At 45.5% G+C, this 21,996-nt stretch overlaps 1 protein-coding gene and 1 non-coding gene across 2 annotated transcripts in view; both read right to left on the bottom strand.

Annotated features, from left to right (window-relative positions):
• LOC139059024 (collagen alpha-1(II) chain-like) overlaps positions 1-21,996 on the bottom strand; it is a 1,291,347-nt gene that overhangs the window by 836,214 nt on the left and 433,137 nt on the right. The gene's annotated exons all lie outside the window — the stretch shown is intronic.
• TRNAS-UGA (transfer RNA serine (anticodon UGA)) lies at positions 7,653-7,725 on the bottom strand. Its single transcript has one exon. It is a non-coding gene; the product is annotated as a tRNA-Ser (tRNA).

The raw sequence follows: 21,996 nt of genomic DNA on the forward strand, positions 1-21,996 counted from the left end.
CGAAGGACAGTCTTATAAGGCAAAATTTAAAATATCATCTATTACGCCAGCCATTACTGATCTCTAAAATGATTGTGAACCAAATTATCACTTGCATTTTTATTACGGTGGAGCTGTTGTCGCCATCTGCAAGTAAGCGCAGTGCAACCGATGTACTGTGCTTTATAATAATGCCCTAATTATAAGTAAGGAACAGCGCCAGTTCAAGGAGGACAGACCTTTCTGGCGCACACGGCTTAAAGGGACACCAAAGCCAAATACTAAGTCGACGTGGACTGTTTAACTACCATTCTAGAAACCTCGCAAAGCTTGTTTCGCGCAAAGAAAAGACATAGTTTACGAAAAAATAGATCTGAAGGGTCCAAATGCCTTTTTTCGAAATTCAAATCTCCCGCTACATAATCGGGAGAGTGGTCACGCTGCATACGCAACCCCCCCCCCCCCCCGCCCCCCTTTGCTTCCGTCGGTGAGTCGAGCCCCACCCGACAGACGGTGCTGCAGAACCAAGACAGAGCAGTGGATTCGTCACTGCAGCTGCATTTTGGTCAAGTGGCATAGACTGTTCGGGCATGGATACCACACTCTCAAGTTCTACAAATGGCCACAGAGGGCAAGAAAATTGAGCGTGCGCCGGTGCTAATAAAACAAGCACAGTAGAAGCATTTAAAGGCTGCCCGCGTTAGTTCAATATCTCCCGCTAGAGGCGCCGTAATAAGCGCTATATTATCTTAGAAACTATCTCCTCCAATTATCGAAGCGATTTTACTACCTAAGAAAGAGTACAAAATTATCATTGCTAATTAGATATTGTACTGTTTATCAGTAAGTTTAGTTTTTTTTTTCATTATAAACGCAAATAGCGTTCAGCATCATCCATCTTCCATGTGACTTCTGGCCTTGATTGAAAACTTTTAGCGTTATTTTTTAGTGCACGGACGCAAGGATTTATTCGTTCGTACACTTAGACTGGTTGCTACTTTGTTGATCAAACTAATTTATTGTGCTTCGACGTCTCCCGTTTTTTAACCTTTAGTAAAGTCTTTCCAAACGGACATCTAAGGCCGAAAGCTAGGTTTCGGTCGTAAGCCGCACGGAACACATCTACATCGAAACGGAAAGCTGGATTCTGCTGCTGCTGACAACGGCAAAATCGATGAGTCGTTAAACAACGCTGCTTGAACCGTTATGTAATATGCGTCCTATTAACTTCCAGGCGGAAACAAGTTAACCAACTAGATCCTGCATTACATATGGGCAGTCAGGACCTTCCGTTGCTGTTTCCTAAATGAATCTTTCATTGCGAGGCCATCGTTATACGCACACAATCAGGAAAAAAAGAGAGAGCGATATCAGAAAGCACGTCACATTTTTATCTGATTGTAGCCGTGGTTATTGTGGCCATAGGTGACTGAGTAGCCATATCAATATATATTGTCACGCTCTAACACAAGAATAAGTGACAGTAGGATCAGCCAGAGATGAAAAATGCCAAGCACTGAGCGACGGTTCTCCAGCTGGCGCGGGATCCTCGACTTTTTCGTCTTCTTCGCCGTTTTGCTGGGCACGCAATGCTGAATGTTCGCTGGCTCAAAACACCAGGTGGAATTATTCCCCCTCCCCATGAAGCATCGACTTGATGCTCAAACACAAGACGTACACGAAAAGTGCGCGCATTAGGTAACACATAAAAAGGGGGGAAACGCGCTAGCACACATACGGGCATGCCCACGAGGCAAAAAAAAAAATGGGTTCTGTCGGCGGGGAAAAAAAGAAAAAAAAATCACTTCGCAGTTCTTTGGAGGACGACGCGACGACAGGAAAAAACAAGAGTTTGTTTCACCAGTAGACTTAACATCACCGTGCAAAATACGCCTTGAGGCGGACGACATGTACAGTCTCTGCGCGTGGTAAACGGCGCTTGGGCGATGGTAGGTCCCCGTCTAGAACCACTTCATAGTTGACGTCGCTTACACGCCTTAGTACTGTGTATGGACCGAAGTACTTGCTCAGGAGTTTCTCGCTGAGGCCTCGCCATCTAATGGGGGTCCAAACCCAAACTTGGTCACCAGGCTCATAGGTAACTTGTCTATGGTGAAGATTGTACCTTACGGCATCTGTACACTGCTGCTGTATAATGTGGACACGGGCCAGTTGACGTGCTTCCTCAGCACGCTGAACGTACTCCTCGACGCCAGGAGCTAACTGGTCGAGCTGATCAATGTCTTCATATGGAATCATGGCGTCTAGCATAGTTTGAACATCTCGACCATAAACGAGGTGAAACGGCGTAAATCGTGTAGTTTCCTTTGTGGCAGTGTTGCACGCAAACGGCAGGATTTCGTCCCACGTTTTGTGCTGCACATCGACGTACATAGAGAGTATGTCTGCCAGTGTTTTGTTTAGTCTTTCTGTCAAGCCGTTATTCTGAGGGTGGTACGCAGTGGTCTTTCGATGAGTCGTGTAACTCAACTTCAAGATGTCGTCCAGAAGATTCGCCGTAAATGCCGTCCCGCGGTCAGTGATGATGAATGATGGTGTGCCATGCCGAAGTACAATGTGGTGCATAAAAAACTGGGCAACTTCCGATGCTGTCCCGCGTGGTAGTACCTTCGTCTCAGCGTAACGCGTCAAGTAATCAGTTGCGACAATGATCCACTTATTGCCGGAGGAAAAGAAGGGAAATGGTCCAAGAAGGTCCATTCCAACTTGATCAAACGGCGTACGCGGAGGGTCGATGGGTCGTAGAAGGCCTGCAGGCTTGAAGGGTGGTGACTTTCGGCGCTGGCATTCACGGCATCCTTTCACGTAGCGTTTGACGCAAGCAGTCAGTCCAGGCCAGTAGTACATTTGCCGTACCCTAGCTGTCCAGAGTCCTTGAGTAACCCAAGTGACCAGATGTCGGCTCGTCGTGGCAGGCTAGTAGGATGTCGGCGCGAAGGGCTTGAGGCACTACTAGAAGATGTGGCTTGTCGCCAGCACCTGTGGTTCTATTGTATAAGATGCCCTCTCGAAGGCAAAATGACGACAACCGTCGCGAAAGTGGGCGAGGAATGGGCGCAATGCCGCCTTCTAAGTGATCAATGATGGGCCTTAACTCAGGGTCCGATCGTTGTTTAGCGAGCAGGTCCGGTCTGCTGAGGGCTCCCAGGAAGGCGCTGTCGTCGTCCTCGTCAGGATTCTGAGATGCAACACGTGCTCTTGATAGCGTGTCAGCATCTTCACGTTTCCTACCAGACTTGTATACGATGGTGATGTCAAATTCCTGGAGTCGCAGACTGCAACATGCCAATCGTCCAGAAGGGTCTCGGAGGTTGGTCAACCAGCACAAAGCGTGATGATCGGTAACCACTTTAAATGGCCGCCCGTAGAGATACGGCCTAAACTTTGTAGAAGCCCAAATAACCGCGAGACACTCCTTCTCTGTGGTGGAATAATTGGACTCTGCCCGTGACAGAGTGCGGCTCGCGTAGGCGATAACTCGTTCAGTTCCGTCTTGCCGTTGCACCAGGATAGCTCCGAGACCGATATTGCTGGCGTCAGTGCGTACTTCTGTGTCAGCATCCTCATCAAAATGACCGAGCACGGGAGGAGAAGACAATCGACGTTGTAGCTCCGCAAAGGCAGTCTGTTGTTCATAGTCCAGAGGAATGGCACGTCGTCACGTGTAAGGCGAAATAGCGGCTCTGCAATCTTCGAAAAAGTTTCAATGAAGCGCCGATAATAGGCACACAAGCCCAAAAACCGTCGGACATTTTTCTTGTCGGTTGGAGTGGGAAAAGCAGCTACGGCATCGGTCTTCTCGGGATCGGGCCGAACACCTGCCGCGCTCACGACGTGACCAAGGAACTTCAGTTCCTCGTAATCGAAATGGCATTTCTCTGACTTTAGTGTAAGGTCAGCCGATCGAATGGCTTCGAGTACCTTCCGAAGGCGTCGAAGGTGCTCGTCAAAAGTCTCCGAAAAGATGACATCATCGAGATAGACGAGGCAGCTTTTCCATTTGAGGTCAGCGAGAACTGTATCCATCATTCGCTGGAATGTGGCTGGCGCGGAACAGAGGCCGAAAGGGAGTACTCTAAATTTGTAAAGGCCATCCAGAGTCACAAACGCAGTTTTCTCACGGTCCCGCTCATCTACTTCAATTTGCCAGTAGCCACTTTTCAGAGCGATAGAGGAGAAATACTTCACGTGCCTCAGTCTATCCAGAGAATCGTCGACACGAGGCAATGGGTACACGTCTTTCTTTGTGACGTTGTTAGCTTCCGGTAGTGAACACAAAACCGAAGCGTGCCATCTTTCTTTTTAACGAGAGGGACTGGCGATGACCAGGGACTGCATGAAGGCTGTATTACGCCGTCTTGAAGCATTTCCTTCACCTGCGTTTGAATCGCATGTCGTTCGGTGGGCGAAACACGATAAGGCTGTTGCCGTATGGGGGACACGTCGTCATAGGTGATGATACGGTGTTTCGTAATCGACGTTTGACGTATCTTCGACGACCGTGCAAAGCAAGAGTGGAACTGGAGCAACAGCCCGCGGAGGTGCTGTATGTTCTCTTCAGGAAGCGTAGGACTAATGTCGACATTGCGTATAGATGGTTCAGCATTGTTGATTGACTCGGAAACAAAACACTCCGTGACGTCGGCGATCGGGTCGGCGTAGGCGATGACAGTACCGGGGAAAAGGTGCCGGTGTCCGTAGCTGAAGTTCGTGACAAGAACCTCATAGTGGCCATCATGGAGATCAATAAGGCTTCTTGCTACGCAAACACCTTGAGAAAGCAGGAGAGAGTGATTGCTTTCTGCGACCGCTTCACCGTGTAAGAGTCCGTCACATGCCACCTGAACCACGACACTTGCACGTGGTGGTAACGTGACAGCGTCGTCGACGACACGAAGAGGTGCTCGAGGGTGGATGGTGTTGGTCGTCGCTGCCACGCTATTTGTTGAGAAAGTGACGAGGCGTTGGCGAATGTCGATGATAGCTCCGTGCTCCCTGAGAAAGTCCATGCCGATGATTAGGTCTATAGAACACTGAGGGAGAGCGCTCAAGCTGGCAACAAACGTAGAGCCGCGAATATGTATTCTTGCCGTGCACATGCCGAGTGGGGTGACGATGTGCCCGCCAGCTGTACGAACTGGCGCTTGATTCCATGGCGTTGTCACTTTCTTCAGAAGGGTGGACAGTTGTTCGCTGATTATAGAATAATCCGCTCCAGTGTCCACTAAAGCAGTCAATTCACGACCGTCGAGGAGTACAGGAATGTCCAAGGAAATTCTTTTTCTGTAATGAGCAGGTACTGTCGTCGTCGATGTATCGTCGGTCCGCATACGCGTCAGTGGGGATACTTGAGCACGTCCAGACTGAGCGGCCTCGCCCCCGAAGGCCGCTGTGGTTAATTTTCCCGGCGCGGGCTGGACGACCGACCCTGCACCACACTCGAATACGTACGGCGAGTCGGAGAAAACCGCCGCGGCGAAGGGGAGCGTGACTGGTGTCGAGTTGATGGGGATACGCACTGTTGGGCAACGTATTGTTCAATTTCAGGAGGACGCTGGCCGAACCTAGGTCGCGGAGAGTTCGCTGAAAATCCGCGTAGTCCGAGCTCTCGATAGGAGCACTGTCGGTAGACGTGCCCAGCTTCGCCACAGTGAAAGCAAAGGGGACGGCGATCAGGTGCCCGCCACACGTCTGATTTCCTTGGGGCCTGTCGGTGGTTCTGGTAATACGAGGCCGCTTGGACGGGCTGTAGCATGGCCGGGCACGCGGTGCGAAGCGGGGAGGGAGGTGGGGCAGGGTGCCTCAAAGCTTGCGCATACGACATGCGGGAGCTGTCAGTTCTTAGCTGTCGAGCTTCGGTGTTGAAGGGTGGTTCTCTTAGCGCTTGCTGTACTTCGTCACGGAGAACACTGGACAAGGAGATGAGTGTCGGCTGTGAGGGTACCGAAAGCTTCTGGAGTTCTTCGCTGATTACGGAACGAATGAGCTCTCGAAAGAAATCGACGTGGCCCCCGAGAGCTCCGAAGAAGTCCGTAGGTGAGGCAGCGTTCAGTTGGCGTTCGTATGATGGTGCCCGCTGCCGAAGCGTCTGTTCAATGGTGACGGCCTCGGAAAGAAATTCTGACACAGTCTTGGGAGGACTGCGCACGAGACCGCCGAACAGCTGCTCTTTCACTCCGCGCATCAGGTACCGCACCTTCTTTTCTTCCGACATGCTGGGGTCGGCTCGTCGAAAGAGACGCGTCATGTCCTCGACATACATTGCGACACCTTCGTTGGGCATTTGTATACGGGACTGAAGATCACGCTCAGCTCGCTCCCGGCGATCAGGGCTCGCGTACGTGTCAAAAATCCGGCGTTTGAATTCTGCCCATGAATTTAGGGCATCTGCACGGTTCTCGTACCAAACACGTGCGCCATCGTTAAGGCTGAAATATACGTTATTCAGTTTCTTTGCGTCATCCCACTTGTTGAACGCGGCAACACGTTCATAGTGGACCAGCCAGTCTTCAACATCCTCATGTATGGCGCCGTGGAAGGGGTTTGGCGTTCGCGGGTTCAGCAGCGTACAATGAATCGGCGTTGGGCCTTCCATACCTGTTGGCGTGGTCGGACCTGCCATTTTCTCTGGGAGGAGTCAGAACTCAGGGGCTCGTCCACGGATCCTTCTGCTGGCGCGGTGTACAGGCGTAACCACCGGTACGGGGCTGGAGCTCCTACTGCTCGAAGGGGTGTGGTGCATAGAATAAATTACCCAGCACCTCCACCAGTTTGTCATGCTCTAACACAAGAATAAGTGACAGTAGGATGAGCCAGAGATGAAAAATGCCAAGCACTGAGCGATGGTTCTCCAGCTGGCGCGGGATCCTCGACTTTTTCGTCTTCTTCGCCGTTTTGCTGGGCACGCAATGCTGAATGTTCGCTGGCTCAAAACACGAGGTGGCAATATATATATATATATATATATATATATATATATATATATATATATAGATATATATAGATATATATATGTATAAACGAGAAGAAAGGGGGTTAACCGAGGGACCCGATATTTATAAGTACTATAATGAGAAGCCAACAAACACTGACACCAAGTACAACATAGGGGAAATTGCATGTGCTTAATAAAATCAAATAAAGTAATGATAAATTAATGGACATTAAAGTGGATGCAAAAACAACTTGCCGCAGGTGGGAACTGAACCCACAACCTTCGCATGTCGCGTGCGATGCTCCACCAATTGAGCTACCGCGGCGGCGTTTCCCCATCCACTTTCTTGGGTATTTATGTGTACTAGTAGAACCCTGGGAGTGTTAGCCAGCGCCCCCACTCACAGACCTTGGCGGCGGACGTGGAACGTCTTTTTTGCCGCAGGCGTCACAAGAACGTGATCTTTTCGGGTGAAGGCAACTGGTCAATAAACCCACATATGCTACCTGAAGGCATCAATGTTGCCGGATTTGAGACCCTCGTTAGTTATAAACGAGAAGAAAGGGGGTTAACCGAGTGACCCGATATTTATAAGTCATATAATGAGAAGCCAACAAACACTGACACCAAGTACAACATAGGGGAAATTGCATGTGCTTAATAAAATCAAATAAAGTAATGATAAATTAATGGAAAATAAAGTGGATAAAAAACAACTTGCCGCAGGTGGGAACCGAACCCACAACCTTCGCATGTCACGTGCGATGCTCCACCAATTGAGCTACCGCGGCGGCGTTTCCCCATCCACATTCTTGGGTATTTATGTGTACTAGTAGAACCCTGGGAGTGTTAGCCAGCGCCCCCACTCACAGACCTTGGCGGCGGACGTGGAACGTCTTTTTTGCCGCAGGCGTCACGAAAACGTGATCTTTTCGGATGAAGGCAACTGGTCAATAAACCCACATATGCTACCTGAAGGCATCAATGTTGCCGGATTCGAGACCCTCGTTAGTTATAAACGAGAAGAAAGGGGGTTAACCGAGGGACCCGATATTTATAAGTCATATAATGAGAAGCCAACAAACACTGACACCAAGTACAACATAGGGGAAATTGCATGTGCTTAATAAAATCAAATAAAGTAATGATAAATTAATGGAAATTAAAGTGGATGAAAAACAACTTGCCGCAGGTGGGAACCGAACCCACAACCTTCGCATGTCGCGTGCGATGCTCCACCAATTGAGCTACCGCGGCGGCGTTTCCCCATCTACTTTCTTGGGTATTTATGTGTACTAGTAGAACCCTGGGAGTGTTAGCCAGCGCCCCCACTCACAGACCTTGGCGGCGGACGTGGAACGTCTTTTTTGCCGCAGGCGTCACGAGAACGTGATCTTTTCGGGTGAAGGCAACTGGTCAATAAACCCACATATGCTACCTGAAGGCATCAATGTTGCCGGATTCGAGACCCTCGTTAGTTATAAACGAGAAGAAAGGGGGTTAACCGAGGGACACGATATTTATTTCCATTATTTATTTCCGTTAATTTATCATTACTTTATTTGATTTTATTAAGCACATGCAATTTCCCCTATGTTGTACTTGGTGTCAGTGTTTGTTAGCTTCTCATTATATATATATATATATATATATATATATATATATATATATATATATATATATATATATATATATATATAATATATAAGCTTTCTTCGAGTTCGCGGGAAGCTTCTTTCGAACCAAATAATCATTTGATGAAATGAAGAGTCAAAGCGCAGAATTTAATGCATTAAACAGTTGCGAGCATGATAATTCACCTATAAATCGTACGTCTTGGCTCCAAATGCTCTCGCAGTTTAGTGTCGTTTACCGTAGGGCATTTATTTTTGCAATAGTGAAGCGGTACATCACGTTCCTTTAGAAAAAATAATGCATCTGTTTTAATAGCTTCATGACATTCATGCATTCGCTTGTGGGACGAGCAGTGTGATCTCTTCTAGTGTATAAATGAGCGAACAAACGTACTCATTTGTGATCTTATTAATACTTAAGCTGTTAATATGCAACATGTTAACATGTTAACAGGAAGACGTCAATTTTATGGACAGTAGGAATATTTATTTAACAGGCTCCTTAAGCTAGCTTGAACAAACAGTTTACATTTGCATGTGTTCTGTAGTCGCAAGCCATTATAATATATATGTCACACATTTTTTCAATTCCTATTGCGAAATTGCGCGTTTTAAATTTCTGATGCAGTCATAATTTCTGATCCAGATATGCAGTGATGAGGATGGCACCACTAGAAAGCAACACACTCCATGCACTAAAGAGAAGCTGCTGCCTGCTACAACAACGCCACTCTGTGGACATTGCTTGATACTACAAGGTAAACAACCCCTGTTTCAGAAATACATGTGCTTGATATCTGCTGCATTGGCTTGCTAGTCTTGAGATACATGTCATTTTTTGCAGCAGATGATATGAATGTTCGTTCATATTTATGGTTCGGCATAATTGGTTCGAACATCAATGAAAACACTACGTGAGCTTGGCTAATCTGTGCTGTATCTCGTGTGTCACTGTTCTACCCCAACAGAGTCTGTGTGCCGCACATCTTGGTCATCACAGGAGCTCCCACGTACATCAGCAGGAGCTGAATTTGGAAGGTCTTTACACCACGTACAAGGAAGCGGATGCAGGAGAATTTGGATGAGATATCAAGTCTGCGGTGGACTGTGTCAACACTGAAAAACGCTTCAGCCACTATCCTACTCGCACGTACATTGGCCGAGTCAGCCAGGTAACTCAAAAAGGACTTTCTAAAAATTTTTCGTGCTCCGATGCACCTGCAAATTCGGACCAAGCACGGACGACGCTGGCCAAAACAGTTCCTTCAGCGTGCCCTTAATCAACTTCCTGGGCATGTCAATTCCATTTGTGCCAAGTGTAATTTTTTCCTATAAATGCATGTTTTTCATTGCCCATTCTCGTTAAAAAACATTATTCCTCGTTCAAGCGCACAGGTCGACGGATTCTTCGCTCATACTTAACAGCAGTCAATGTCTTGTAGCACAACATATCTGTACCAGTATTTTGTAGTGCATGTTGCCATGCGCATTTCCTCTCCTAAAATAGCTGATGCAGCATCAGCATGTGTCTTGCATTTACCTACGCACCGTGTGCTATGCACCATTTTACTTTTCGTATTGTTTTTTAGCATTTAGTGCTTGCAGAGCAAAGCGGCTTCTTTCTTGAGTACAAGCTTTCTCATTTTCCATATTCCTAGTCTCGTTGATGATTGCTCTTATTCATGGATAGCCTGGCTCTTCGCCCAAGCTACACTGAAGTGATTTATTGCAGAATCTAGTTTCACTGCCCCACTTTGTTGTGGTTGCTGTGTTAAGTTTCTCGGATACAGGGGCCTGGTCAGTCGCATTGGGAAGCATTCTGGCGAGATAAGCATTTGCTCCTGCAGTCCGCACAGCGACTGTACGCTTGTTCGTAGAACTGGATCCAAATCTCTGAGCTTGAGCGCTTTCCATCAAAGAAGTCGGGCTTTACCATCTGTTTGGTTAGTCACTGTTGGGGTTGAATAACAGTCAGAAGGTTTTCTATGAGTTGCTGTCGCTCGGTGTGTTGCTGCTGCAGGCAAAGCATTTCTAGCCGGCACAAGTCCATGGAAGGATTGGTATTGCTCGGTGCAGTTCTTCCTGTGAGCTGCACCAGCGGTGTCACGATGTGTTCTTGAAATTCGAAGTGCTTCATTTTTATATTCACTGAAGCTTGACCATCAATCTCCTGCAGCATCTTCCCAGCCTTTTGGGCGACGAACTCATGAAGCTTGGGGGTCGTGATGTTTTCGGGCAAATCATACTTGATGTCTTCATCCACTTCACACATTGAAAATACGAGTGAGGTTGCGCATGTCTGGCTTTGCTCAGCGTTATCCACATAACAGGCTTATATCCTGTCAACTGCGCCAATGTAACACTCCACGACAAGCGTGCACAGAACCAAAGCATGATCTCTTTATTCTTCGTCTTACCCCCTCCCCCCCGTTCCCACCAGATCTGTCCTTTGTCATCACGGCCCACTACAAGGCCCCTCAGTACACACGTTCCGTAACTGGTGCTCCCTGTTCGTTCTTTCCTGGTGCAGCCATGGGCAAATTGTGCTTGGGGCCTTCCTCGGCCGTTATTTGCTGAGAACGGAGACCAGCATACGTGCTTACATGGTTCGAAGTGCATTAAGTTGACAGCCCGTAGAAGGCCCGTAAAACGGGCTGCCAAAGGTGATGCCAAAGAAATCGATTTGTCCATATTGAGACAAAGAAGGGTACCAAGTGTGACCGACACATTAGTGGTTGGAAATGAGTTAACGCTAAAATGTCGAGTGTCCATGTCACCGTGTTGGTTGCGGCAGCAGATGCCTGCGTCACCCAATGGCTCCGCAATCGAAGCTGGTCATCTTCAACGGCAGTAGTCGATTCAAACAGTTGTGATACTCTGTCCAATCTGTTTGCACTGCTGGTTGTCGCTCGTTACCAAAACACCACCACGTGCGACGAAGGCAAGTACTATGCGTGTGAGTAGGCAGCTGAAAGTACCGTAATAGACACGTTTACGTAAATGCACACTGTTGCCATACGGTTCGTAGCCAATGTATGATGTGTTGTGTGAACTTTATGAGGTGAATAATTGCTGTTTAATTTCGCTGTTATCGCACTTGGATAAGATTGCCGTGTTATGTTTCTTGGATGTGGCGGCCTGGTCAGCCGCATTGGGAAGGAGTCTCTCGAGGTAAGCATTTGCTCCTGCAGTCTGCACAGTGACATGAAACTCCAAATTTACACACACCGTGATTCGTGCTCCCCGTTGACTTTCTCCTGCTGCACCCATGGGAAAATTGTGCTTGCGGCCTTTGTCTGCCACGATTAGGCATGAACGGAGACAAGCATACGTGATTACATGGTTCGAAGTGCATGAAGGTAATAGCCACATATCAGGAAAGGCCTGAATAAGTGGCTGCTGAAGGTGATGCCCACAAAAGCGACTTGTCCATATTGAGACAAAGTGCGATACCAAGTGTGAGCCACACATTAGTGGCCCCCGAAAGAAAAAAAAAACATGCAGGTTGCAAAGGAGTTAACAGTAAGATGCTCGCTAGCCCATGTCGCTGAGTTGGCTCTGGCATGGCGACGTACTCGGCGATATCACGAGGCCGTTTGCCAAGCTGTGGACACGGCACGTTGACGGCGAAGCCTCGAAGTCCCAAGTAGTGCTATGGGCACTGGTGTTAGACGTGGCCCACTTTTTTGCAGTGGTAACAGAGCGGGCGGTGGTCTGGAGCACGTTATACATTTGTCTTTTTTAGGTAGCTGCGCTGGGCGACGGGAGGCGCAGCTAGCGGCTGTGGCGGCGAAAGACGGAACTGGGCCACTACCAGAATCTGGCGATAGTGCGGAGTGGGAGCGTGACGGCAAGCTACGGCGGAGTAGATCATCGCTTCCGGCTCAGGCCGCGGCGTTTCGTGGACTCCAAGTGACTGCTTAGTCTCCTTTCGGACGATGTTAGCAATGGATGCTACCGGAGGCTGCGTCGAAAGGAAGATCCTGCGCAGTTCTTCGAGTACGACTGTTCTAATGGTCTCTGGGAGCTCGTCGGAACATAGTGTTTGAATTTCGCTTTTCGTCGAAAGCACTTGACGGCTGTATTGGCAGGTGCGCATTTCCTGCATCTTCTCAATCGTCGTTGCCTTTGCCAAAAATTAAGCTATGGTCTTGGAGGGTTGCCGATCAGTCCGACGAAAAGTTCTTGCTTTATGCCGCATCACGAAGTGCACTTCTTTCTTCTCAGACATTTCCGGTTGGTGCGTCGGAAAAGAAAGGTCATCTCTTTCGTAAAGGAGGCGACGGTCTCATTGGGCAGTTGCTGTCGGGTTTCTAGCAGAGGTTGCGCTCGCTCTTAAGGTCTCTAGGAAGTCGCGGCGAATTAGGTCCCTCGTTGTTAAGGTTTCATTGATTTACCAGACAATATGCTGGAAGGGTCACTGGGCGAAAAGCCGTGACAATGGCTTGACGAGGCCCAGGTGACCACTACATGATAGCAGCTACAAAGGTGCACAGGTAGAGACTAAGATGCGCCGTGACAAAGGCGAAAATGAGAAACATGCAGATTACAATGCATATGTACCATATTTGTAAATCACACAAATGCACTTGAAATACGATGCATATGAAGATGCATATGCAAATTACAACACGTAGTACAGCATGTTTATCACTCACACAAGTACCGTGAAAATGCTGCAATAAATTTAAAGGTTGTGATGACTGATTTCCAAGCAGTATAGTAGATATCATTTATATATATTGAATCTTTTGCTAACAAAGAATAGAGCAAAAGAAAGAATGTAACTGGTTTTTACTACAACCGGTTGTGTTTTCATGTCTCTGTAGTGTTGTTGGGGCGATGTATGCCAAAGCTGGATGCTTATAAGTTGTAGGAAATCGAGGTAGAATCCAGAAATGGGGAATTTTCCCGGGCACTGCAACAACATGACGCTCTAGACATGATAAGGCTGTAACGAAGTTCAAGAGTTCTCTGTTTGAAGAGTAGAGTTTGTTCAACCATGATGTGAGTAAATGTTGTCAACCCGTCCTATACTGAACCCGTCAAATGATTTGCAAGCCTAGGGAAGACGTACTCAAAAGGGTTAAAAATTTGTCGATACCAGCAACCGCTAAAACATTTTCTTCAAGCTTCGCACAAGAGCCTTGCTTGTTAAGACGTTTTTAGAGGAAAGAGGCATTTATGTGCCACAGGGAAGCAGATGCTTTCTGTTCAACAAAGCTGAAACAATCGAACATGTTTTCGTTGATCGCAATAATGCCATATTCTTTTGGGATATATTACAGAGAACATTAAAGATATACCGCCCCTTCAACCCACATGACATTCGTTTTTTACCACGTGAACACAATTTTAAACATATTGATGTTATATTTTACTTGGACTGCACACCGTCTGGCGTAGTCTGTTGGCATATAGACATTGTGATGTTAAAGGCCGATCTGTGTATGAATATTCTGTGGAAATGGTTGTTGATGTACGAGACGTGTACAAGACGAATGACTGTGATGAAGCTGTGGTGCCATTGCTTGATACTCTAACACATATAAAACGAGTGTGATCTAAGATCATGAACTCTTTTGAGGCTTGTAGCCAAGCTGGAAATAAAGAAAGAAAGACCAGACGTTCAATGCTTCCAATGTAGCGAATTATGCTTTTTGTAGAACAAGGGTATTATTTATGTTCTTGTTGTTGTGCCCCATATCGATGGAGAATAATTAAAGTGCGAGATAAACAACTCATCATATATTTGAAGGTCAAAATTAAATTATGGGGTTTTACGTGCCAAATTCACTTACTGATTATGAGGCACGCTGTAGTGGAGGGCACCGGAAATTTCGACTACCTGGGGTTCTTTAACGTGCACCTAAATCTAAGCACACGGGTGTTTTCGCATTTCGCCCCCATCGAAATGCGGATATACTTGAAGTTTGGCCCTGAGTGGCAGCACAGTATGGCAGCGAGACACCACTCCTGTGACAGGCAAGATCTGCCTACAGAGGTAGTTAATGTGAGACCCCCAGCTTATGTTCCATGAAAAGTAAACACCAAGTATCTTATGCGCATCAACAATATCTATTCGCACGGAGTCAATAATTAATGACTGGTGAGTAGGCACTATTTCATTGTTAACACGAAATATGACCGCCTTATGTTTATTTGGATTGATATGAAGTCGATTTTTTTTTATCACGAGGAAATCTTCGAAAGTATGTCGTTACCTCTGGAAATTACATAATACAGGTTAATGTCAGAGATAAGTATCGCTGAATCATATGTCTATATTAGGTACATAACTGGTTGTGTCCATGTTCAAGATAACGTCGATATAAACATTGAACACCAGGGAACCCAGAACCCTTGCGGTGCACAACAAGTGATAGATAAGAACGACTAGCTACTTATTGAGGTGTACACTCTGAAATCAATTTTGAAGATGACATTTAAATAAAGATAAGGAATTACCACGAATGCCATTGGATTGTAGTTTGCGCAAGATAATATTGTAGTCGAGGGAATCAAAGGCATTGCTGAAATTACAAAAATACCGAGTCTGAATTTGTTTTTTTCCATTTTTTTATTATATTTTTTTAATTTTATTTCCAATACTGTGAGCCCTGCCGGGCTGTTAAAGGGTGGGAATACAGAGCTCAAAAATCAAGCAAAGAACGCAGTCAAATTTTCTTCAAAACAGTCAACCCTGTTATTGCTCGGAAACACACAAGAATTCAAATTATTCCACTCAACAATTGTCTTGACAATGAAAGAGTGCTTAAAGAAATCAGCTCTTGGCAAATAAGGCATTATTGCGTAAATGTGGTTAGAACGTGGTGAAATTCTTCCAGGAGGCTTCAAATACAAACTGGGATTCAGGTTCAGCTTATTGTGATAGCGTTGATATAAAAACTCAAGGCGCGCGATTTTCTTGCGCACAGCCAACGTAGTGCGACCAGCCCTGGCGAGCATGGATGTTACCGAGTGAGTTTTGTCATAATCAGAAAAAATAAATCTAACCACCGTTCGCTGAATGCGCTGTAATTTATCTGTTATGTATTGTTGATGAGGGTCCCCAATTATACAAGCATACTCTAAATTTGGTCTAACAATGGTAGTGTATGCCTTTAGTTTAATATCTGGTGCAGCATCTCTCAATTTACGCCGTAACCAACCAAGCTTGCGCTGGGCTGATCCACATATGTTTTCGACGTGCTCATTCCAGTTGAGGTTACTAGTGATAGTTATGCCAAGATATTTCAGCTTCGTGGAACGCTTAATGACATTATTATTTACAGCATACGAAAACATCAACGTAATTTTGTTATTCGTAACTGTCATGCAAACAGTTTTATCAAAATTGATTTGCATATGCCATTTTTCACACCAGTTATAAATTCCACATAAAGCATCAATTAGTCGTTCTTGATCACAAACACTTTTAACGCGACAAAACAAGAGGCAGTCATCGGTAAACAACTGCACTTCAATCATGGGATGTACCTCAGTTGCTATATCATTAATATAGAGTAGGAACAAAATTGGACCCAAGACCGAGCCCTGAGATACACCTGATGATACAGGAAGGAAAGAGGAGCACTCGCCATCTATTTCAGCAAACTGTTGTCTGTTGTGTAACTAGGCCTGAATCCACTTAATAATTTTGGAATTTTCACTATACCCATAAAGCTTTCAATTAGCTTGCTATGGCTAACCCTATCAAATGCCTTTGGTAAATCCAGAGCAATGATATCAACTTGTTCGCGACAATTAAGGGCTTCTGCAAAACTGTGCATTGTTTCAAATGATTGCGTGATAGTTGACAGACGCCTTCGAAAACCATGTTGTTTGTTGTAAAAAATGATATTGTTTTCAATATATTCTACTAACTCTTTACTAATTATATGTTCTAAGATTTTGCAAGCTGTGCACGTTATGGAAATGTGCTGAACTATAGCTTCTTTCAATGTCAGCAGTGCAGTGTCAGCAGACATGCCGCTTCGAAAGCCAAACATCGGTTAGAACATTAAATTTCTTGAAAAACTGCGTAATTGAAACACGCATAATTTTTCTAGGCATTTAGCGAAGACTGGATGGAAAGAAATAGGACTGTAATTACTTTCTATATTACGATCTCCTCCTTCAGTAATGACTGATACTATCTTTTCGTAGCTTCTGGAAAAACTCGATAATTCGATAATTAAGTTAAATATATATGCAAGAACTTTTGTAATGAAGTATATAACGTGCTTTACTGGGGCCATCTGCACATTATCAGCATCGAGTGATTTAGTATTATTTAAAAACATACAAGTGTGATACACTTAGTTTTTATGTGTTGGATCAAGAAAGCTGCTCTAATTCATATTACCGCATTCGCAAATGAATTGTACATGTTAATTAGATGGATTTACTGCGCTTAAGAAGGGGCTGTTGAAGTGACTTGCGAGTGATGTGCCAGTTAAATCGCGACCGGCAAGTGTTAACGATTCAGGCTGAGTATTTTTATTTTCGCGCCCAACTATGTTATGGATGAGCTTCCAAGTGGCATTACATCGTTGTCAACCATCATATCCAAAAATACGACGACAATAGGCATCTTTAGCACGTCTATGTTCTGCATTTATTCGATTTCAATGTTTCTTAAATTTTCTCCACACTTCCATAGAGCGCGAGTGCACAAATGAATGATAACAGATATTTTTACTTTTTATCATTTTCAAATGCTCATGGGTGACCCAAGGTTGGTTAGCCCTTTTTATATGTTGGAAAGTTACCAAAGGAAAATAGTTTGCGTAGATAGGAATAAAAATTTGTGTGAAGTCATGATAAGCGTCATTTGCAGTTTTCGTCTCGCTTACAGATGGCCATCTTTGATTCCATGTGTCGTTTTTGAATAATTCAATACTCCAAGTTGTAGTTTCTTGAATAAAGAGCTGATCCAATCAGGAATTTCTATTTTGTAGTTCGTTATGGTAATTTAGAAATACAGGACAGGGGTGACTAATATCCGATATGATAGCACCTGCGCTGTAGACAATGCTGTCAATATTGTGGGCTTCGTATTAAGCTAGTAAATCTAGTGCCATTACCAGGGTATTTATACCACGCGTGACATCGCTTTATTCCATATCATCAATATTTAAATCTCCTGCAAAGAGCAGGTGTAAGCTGTTATTGCAAACATATTCCAAAAAAGTTTCAAAGAACCGCAAGAAACTGGCAATACTGCCATTCAGGGCTCGATACAGTACAGAAAACAGCTCAAGCTTACATGCAATTGCTAGTATTTCATAAGCATCCGTTACTTCAGTAAATTGAGAGACAATGTGGAAATTCTTCTTTATTGTAACAAGCAGGGCCACACCCCCGCCTCGTTTGCTTGGGCGATTTAGTGAAAAGAAATTGTAACCGTCCAAATTGAATGCCTGATCATCATTTGTTCCCCAAGATTCCGTTAACATAATAGCTGTAAAGGTTAACTCAAATTGTTCAAGAAGAATAGCGACATGATCTTGCTTGTGGTTCAGTGATCTTGCATAAATAATAGCAATGAGTCACTTGTTTGGTCGTGTGAGCTAACGCACTAGGGAAAGGCAAGCTCTAGGTAATCGATATCAAGAAGAAAAAAGTAATGAGCCTATAAATAAAGGCAAGCAACAATACTTCAACTTTATTTATGTAGGTGAAGAAGCGCCCTGCCTTACAAAAATCTTGTCGATTTTTGTAACAGCTATTGCGTCGGACTGTCTAGCATATTCTTTCCGCTAAAAGACCACACTGATTTCCACTTCATATAGCTTTTTCACCGCGAGTGCTAGCAGCCTTTTCAGCGTCGGGCAAAGATGCTCATTGATGTACACAGGCGGCGAAAAAGCTGCTGAGCTGCTTATGTCCATGTCTCCATTAGTGATTCGTGCCTTATTGGCTTTTTTTTGTTTATTACATGATCGCACTTTAGACGATACTTGAACTGAACGACAATTTGGTTTTTGTTTTCTATTTTACTTGGTATCCGGTGACATGGTTTCATGTAACCTCTAGCAATTGGCTCACCAATGGTTGCACCAAGTTTGCACAGCAGGTCATCGACGGATTCATTTTCTTTCTTAGTCACACCCTGTAGCTACAAGTTCATATTCCTAAAGTATGTCTGACTGCTGGTTACTCGATGCCCTAGGTCAAAGTGCTTCTCAGGGTCACGTTTTCTTGGCGCAGAGCAGCATTTAGTTTCCAAGTGAATGTTTTTTGCGACAGGTTCTTCGAGTTCTTACTTGAAGTGCTTCATTGTGTCATGAGCATATTGAATACTTTTCGTCATTTTACTTTTTGCCTGGTTTTCGATTCTTGTACTTCATTTCTGAAATCTCTTTCTACAGACTCGTGGAACATTTTAAGTTCCTTCTGTCATCATCATCATCACCACCACCATCATCCTGGCTACGCCCACTGCAGGGCAAAGACCCCTCCCATATTTCTCCAACTAACCCGCTCATGTGCTAATTGTGGCCATGCTGTCGCAGCAAATTTCATATTATCAGCCCCCCACTTAACTTTCTAGCTCCCCCTGCTACGCTTCCCTTCTTTTGGAATGCAGTCCGTAACCCTTAATGACCATCGGTTATATTGCCTCTTCATCACGTTCCCTTTTCATGTCCATTTCGTTTTCTTTATTTCAACTAAGATATCATTACCTCGCGTTTGTACTGTCACCCAATGTACTCTCTTCTTATCCATTAACGTTACACCCATCCTTCTTTCTATAGCTCGTTGCGTCGTCCTCAATTTAAGTAGAACCCTTTTCGTAAGCCTCCAGGTCTCTACCCCGTAGGGGAGTGCTGATGCGACACAGCTGTTATACACTTTTCTCTTGAGGGATAATGGCAACCTGCTGTTCATGATCTGAGAATGCCAAACGCACCTCAGCCCATTCTTCTTCTGATCATTTCAGTCTCATATTCCAGATCCGCCGTCACTACGTGCACTAAGTCGATGTATTCCGTTACTACCTCCAGTGCCTCGCTACCTTTCGTAAACTGCTGTTCTCTTCCGAGACTATTAGACATTAGTTTCCTGCAGATAAATTTTTAGACCCATCCTTCTACTTTGCCTGTCCAGGTCAGTGAGCATGCATTGCAATTGGTCCCCTGAGTGACATCAGCGAATCGCAAGTTACTAAGGTATTCTCGATTAACTCGTGTCCCCAATTCTTCCCAATCCAGGTCTCCAATACCTCCTGTAAACACGCAGTGAATAGCATCAGAGAGATCGTATCTCCCCGCCTGACGCGGTTCTGTATTGCGATATTGTTGCTCTCCTTAACGAGGACTACGGTGTCTGGGGAGCCGCTATAGATATATTTCAGTATTTGTACATACGGCTCGTCTATACCCTGATTCCGTAATGCGTGCAGGACTGCTTATGTTGCGACTGAATTAAACGCTTCCTCGTAATCAATGAACGTTTTATATAAGAGTTGGTTCTATGCTGCGCGTGTCTCTACACCTGATATATATATATATATATATATATATATATATATATATATATATATATATATATATATATACACGGTTAATGTGAAACCGGCTTTATTTAAGGAGCGCGATTGATGGTCAAGTCAAGATGGCGTCCCGAGGCTGCACACGCTCACGTCTTCTTCCTCTTCTGCTCGCCCGGCTCATGCTGTAGCAATCCCCGGTTGCCAGACGAAGCCCGCTGTGCAAGTGCAAATCACTCGCAAAGCATAGTGTGAAACCGCTTAAGACGAGCAACATGTACTAACTGGGTCCGGCTAGACCGACGACCAGCGGACGTCAAGCGTGCCACCACGTACGTCAAGTCACTCAAGCGATCTACAATAACGAATGGGCCCGTGTACTGGGGTAAAAACTTTTCGCATAAGCCACGTTTACGTTCCGGAGTCCACAACCACACAAAGTCTCCTTTAGCGTACGAGACAGACTGGTGTCGGCTGTCATAGCGCTCTTTCGATCGGTGTTGCGATGCCACAGTACGAAGGCGAGCGATACGCCGGGCTTCTTCGGCAAGACAAAGCGTCTTGGCAACAGAGTACTCGCTGTGAAAGTCAAACGGTAGTATTGTGTCAATGCAGCTTAGCGGTGAACGTGCGTAAAGGAGATAAAAAGGACTGTAATCAGTCGCTTCATGCTTTGCAGTATTATAAGCATAGGTGATGAAGGGGAGCACGTCATCCCGTTCCTTGTGATCAGAAGATACGTACATGGCCAGCATGTTAGTTAGAGTTCTGTTCGTACGTTCTTGGGAATCTTGGGACGAAGCGCCGAAAATACGAGCACAGGCCCAAGAAACTCCGCAACTCCCACACTGACTTCGGTGCTTCGAAGGAGCTGACTGCCTCAATCTTCCGTAGATCTGGCCTCACACCGTTTTTGTCGACCAGATGCCCAAGTACCAACGTCTCCGTTTCCCCGAAACGACATTTCTTGGAATTTAGGATCAGGCCGGCTTGTTGGACACAATCCAGAACAAGACTGAGACGGCGGTTATGCTCACTCAATGTGCTGCCAAAAATCACCACATCATCGAGGTAGGACAAACAAATTTCCCATTTAAGTCCTCGGAGGATAGTATCCATGAATCGTTCGAATGTTGCTGGCGCGTTACAAAGGCCGAACGGCCTAATGTTAAGTTCATAAAGACCATCTGGTGTCACGAAGGCCGTTTTCTCCTTATTGTCTGGGTGCATGCGTATCTGCCAATACCCTGATCGCAAATCCAGTGATGAAAAGTAGGCAGCCGAATGTAAACAATCAATGACATCATCAATTCTAGGAAGTGGATACACATCCTTTTTGGTGACTGCATTCAGTTCCCTGTAATCAACGCAAAACCGCCACGATCCATCCTTCTTCTTTACTAAGATTACTGGTGCTGCTCACGGACTAGAGGACTCTCGAACAACACTTTTCCGCAGCATGTCTTGCACCTGTTCAGCAATAACTGTCCTCTCTGTTTCAGAAACGCGGTAAGGCTTTTTCCGAATGGGGTGCGCAGATCCGGTGTCAATTCTGTGGCGATCACGAGAACGCGAGAGTGAAGCCTGCTTGTCGCCTTGTGCGAAATCGAATACAGAGATGCGCCCACAAAACTTCTGCGAGAGCGTGGCGCTCATGTGAGGGCAGCGCCTTGTTGATCATCCTTAGGATCTGCTCTTCAGAAGTGCTTTGGTGAGGATCACTAGTACGAGACTGCTCCTCCTCGCTTAGAACTGTAATGGAGCTGTAAGTAATCTCGTCAAATTCAGCGAGCTTCATATCACGCAGAAGAACAGCAGGGACGCAAGAACAATTGAAAGCCCACAAATTTGAGACGCCATTCACTACTCTCACGACAGAGCGTGGTACGAGTACATCTTTCTTTGCGCAGCTCGACGTAAGTGGCTGGACT

This window comes from Dermacentor albipictus, chromosome 4, assembly GCF_038994185.2.
Source record: "Dermacentor albipictus isolate Rhodes 1998 colony chromosome 4, USDA_Dalb.pri_finalv2, whole genome shotgun sequence".
Taxonomy (NCBI): domain Eukaryota; kingdom Metazoa; phylum Arthropoda; class Arachnida; order Ixodida; family Ixodidae; genus Dermacentor; species Dermacentor albipictus.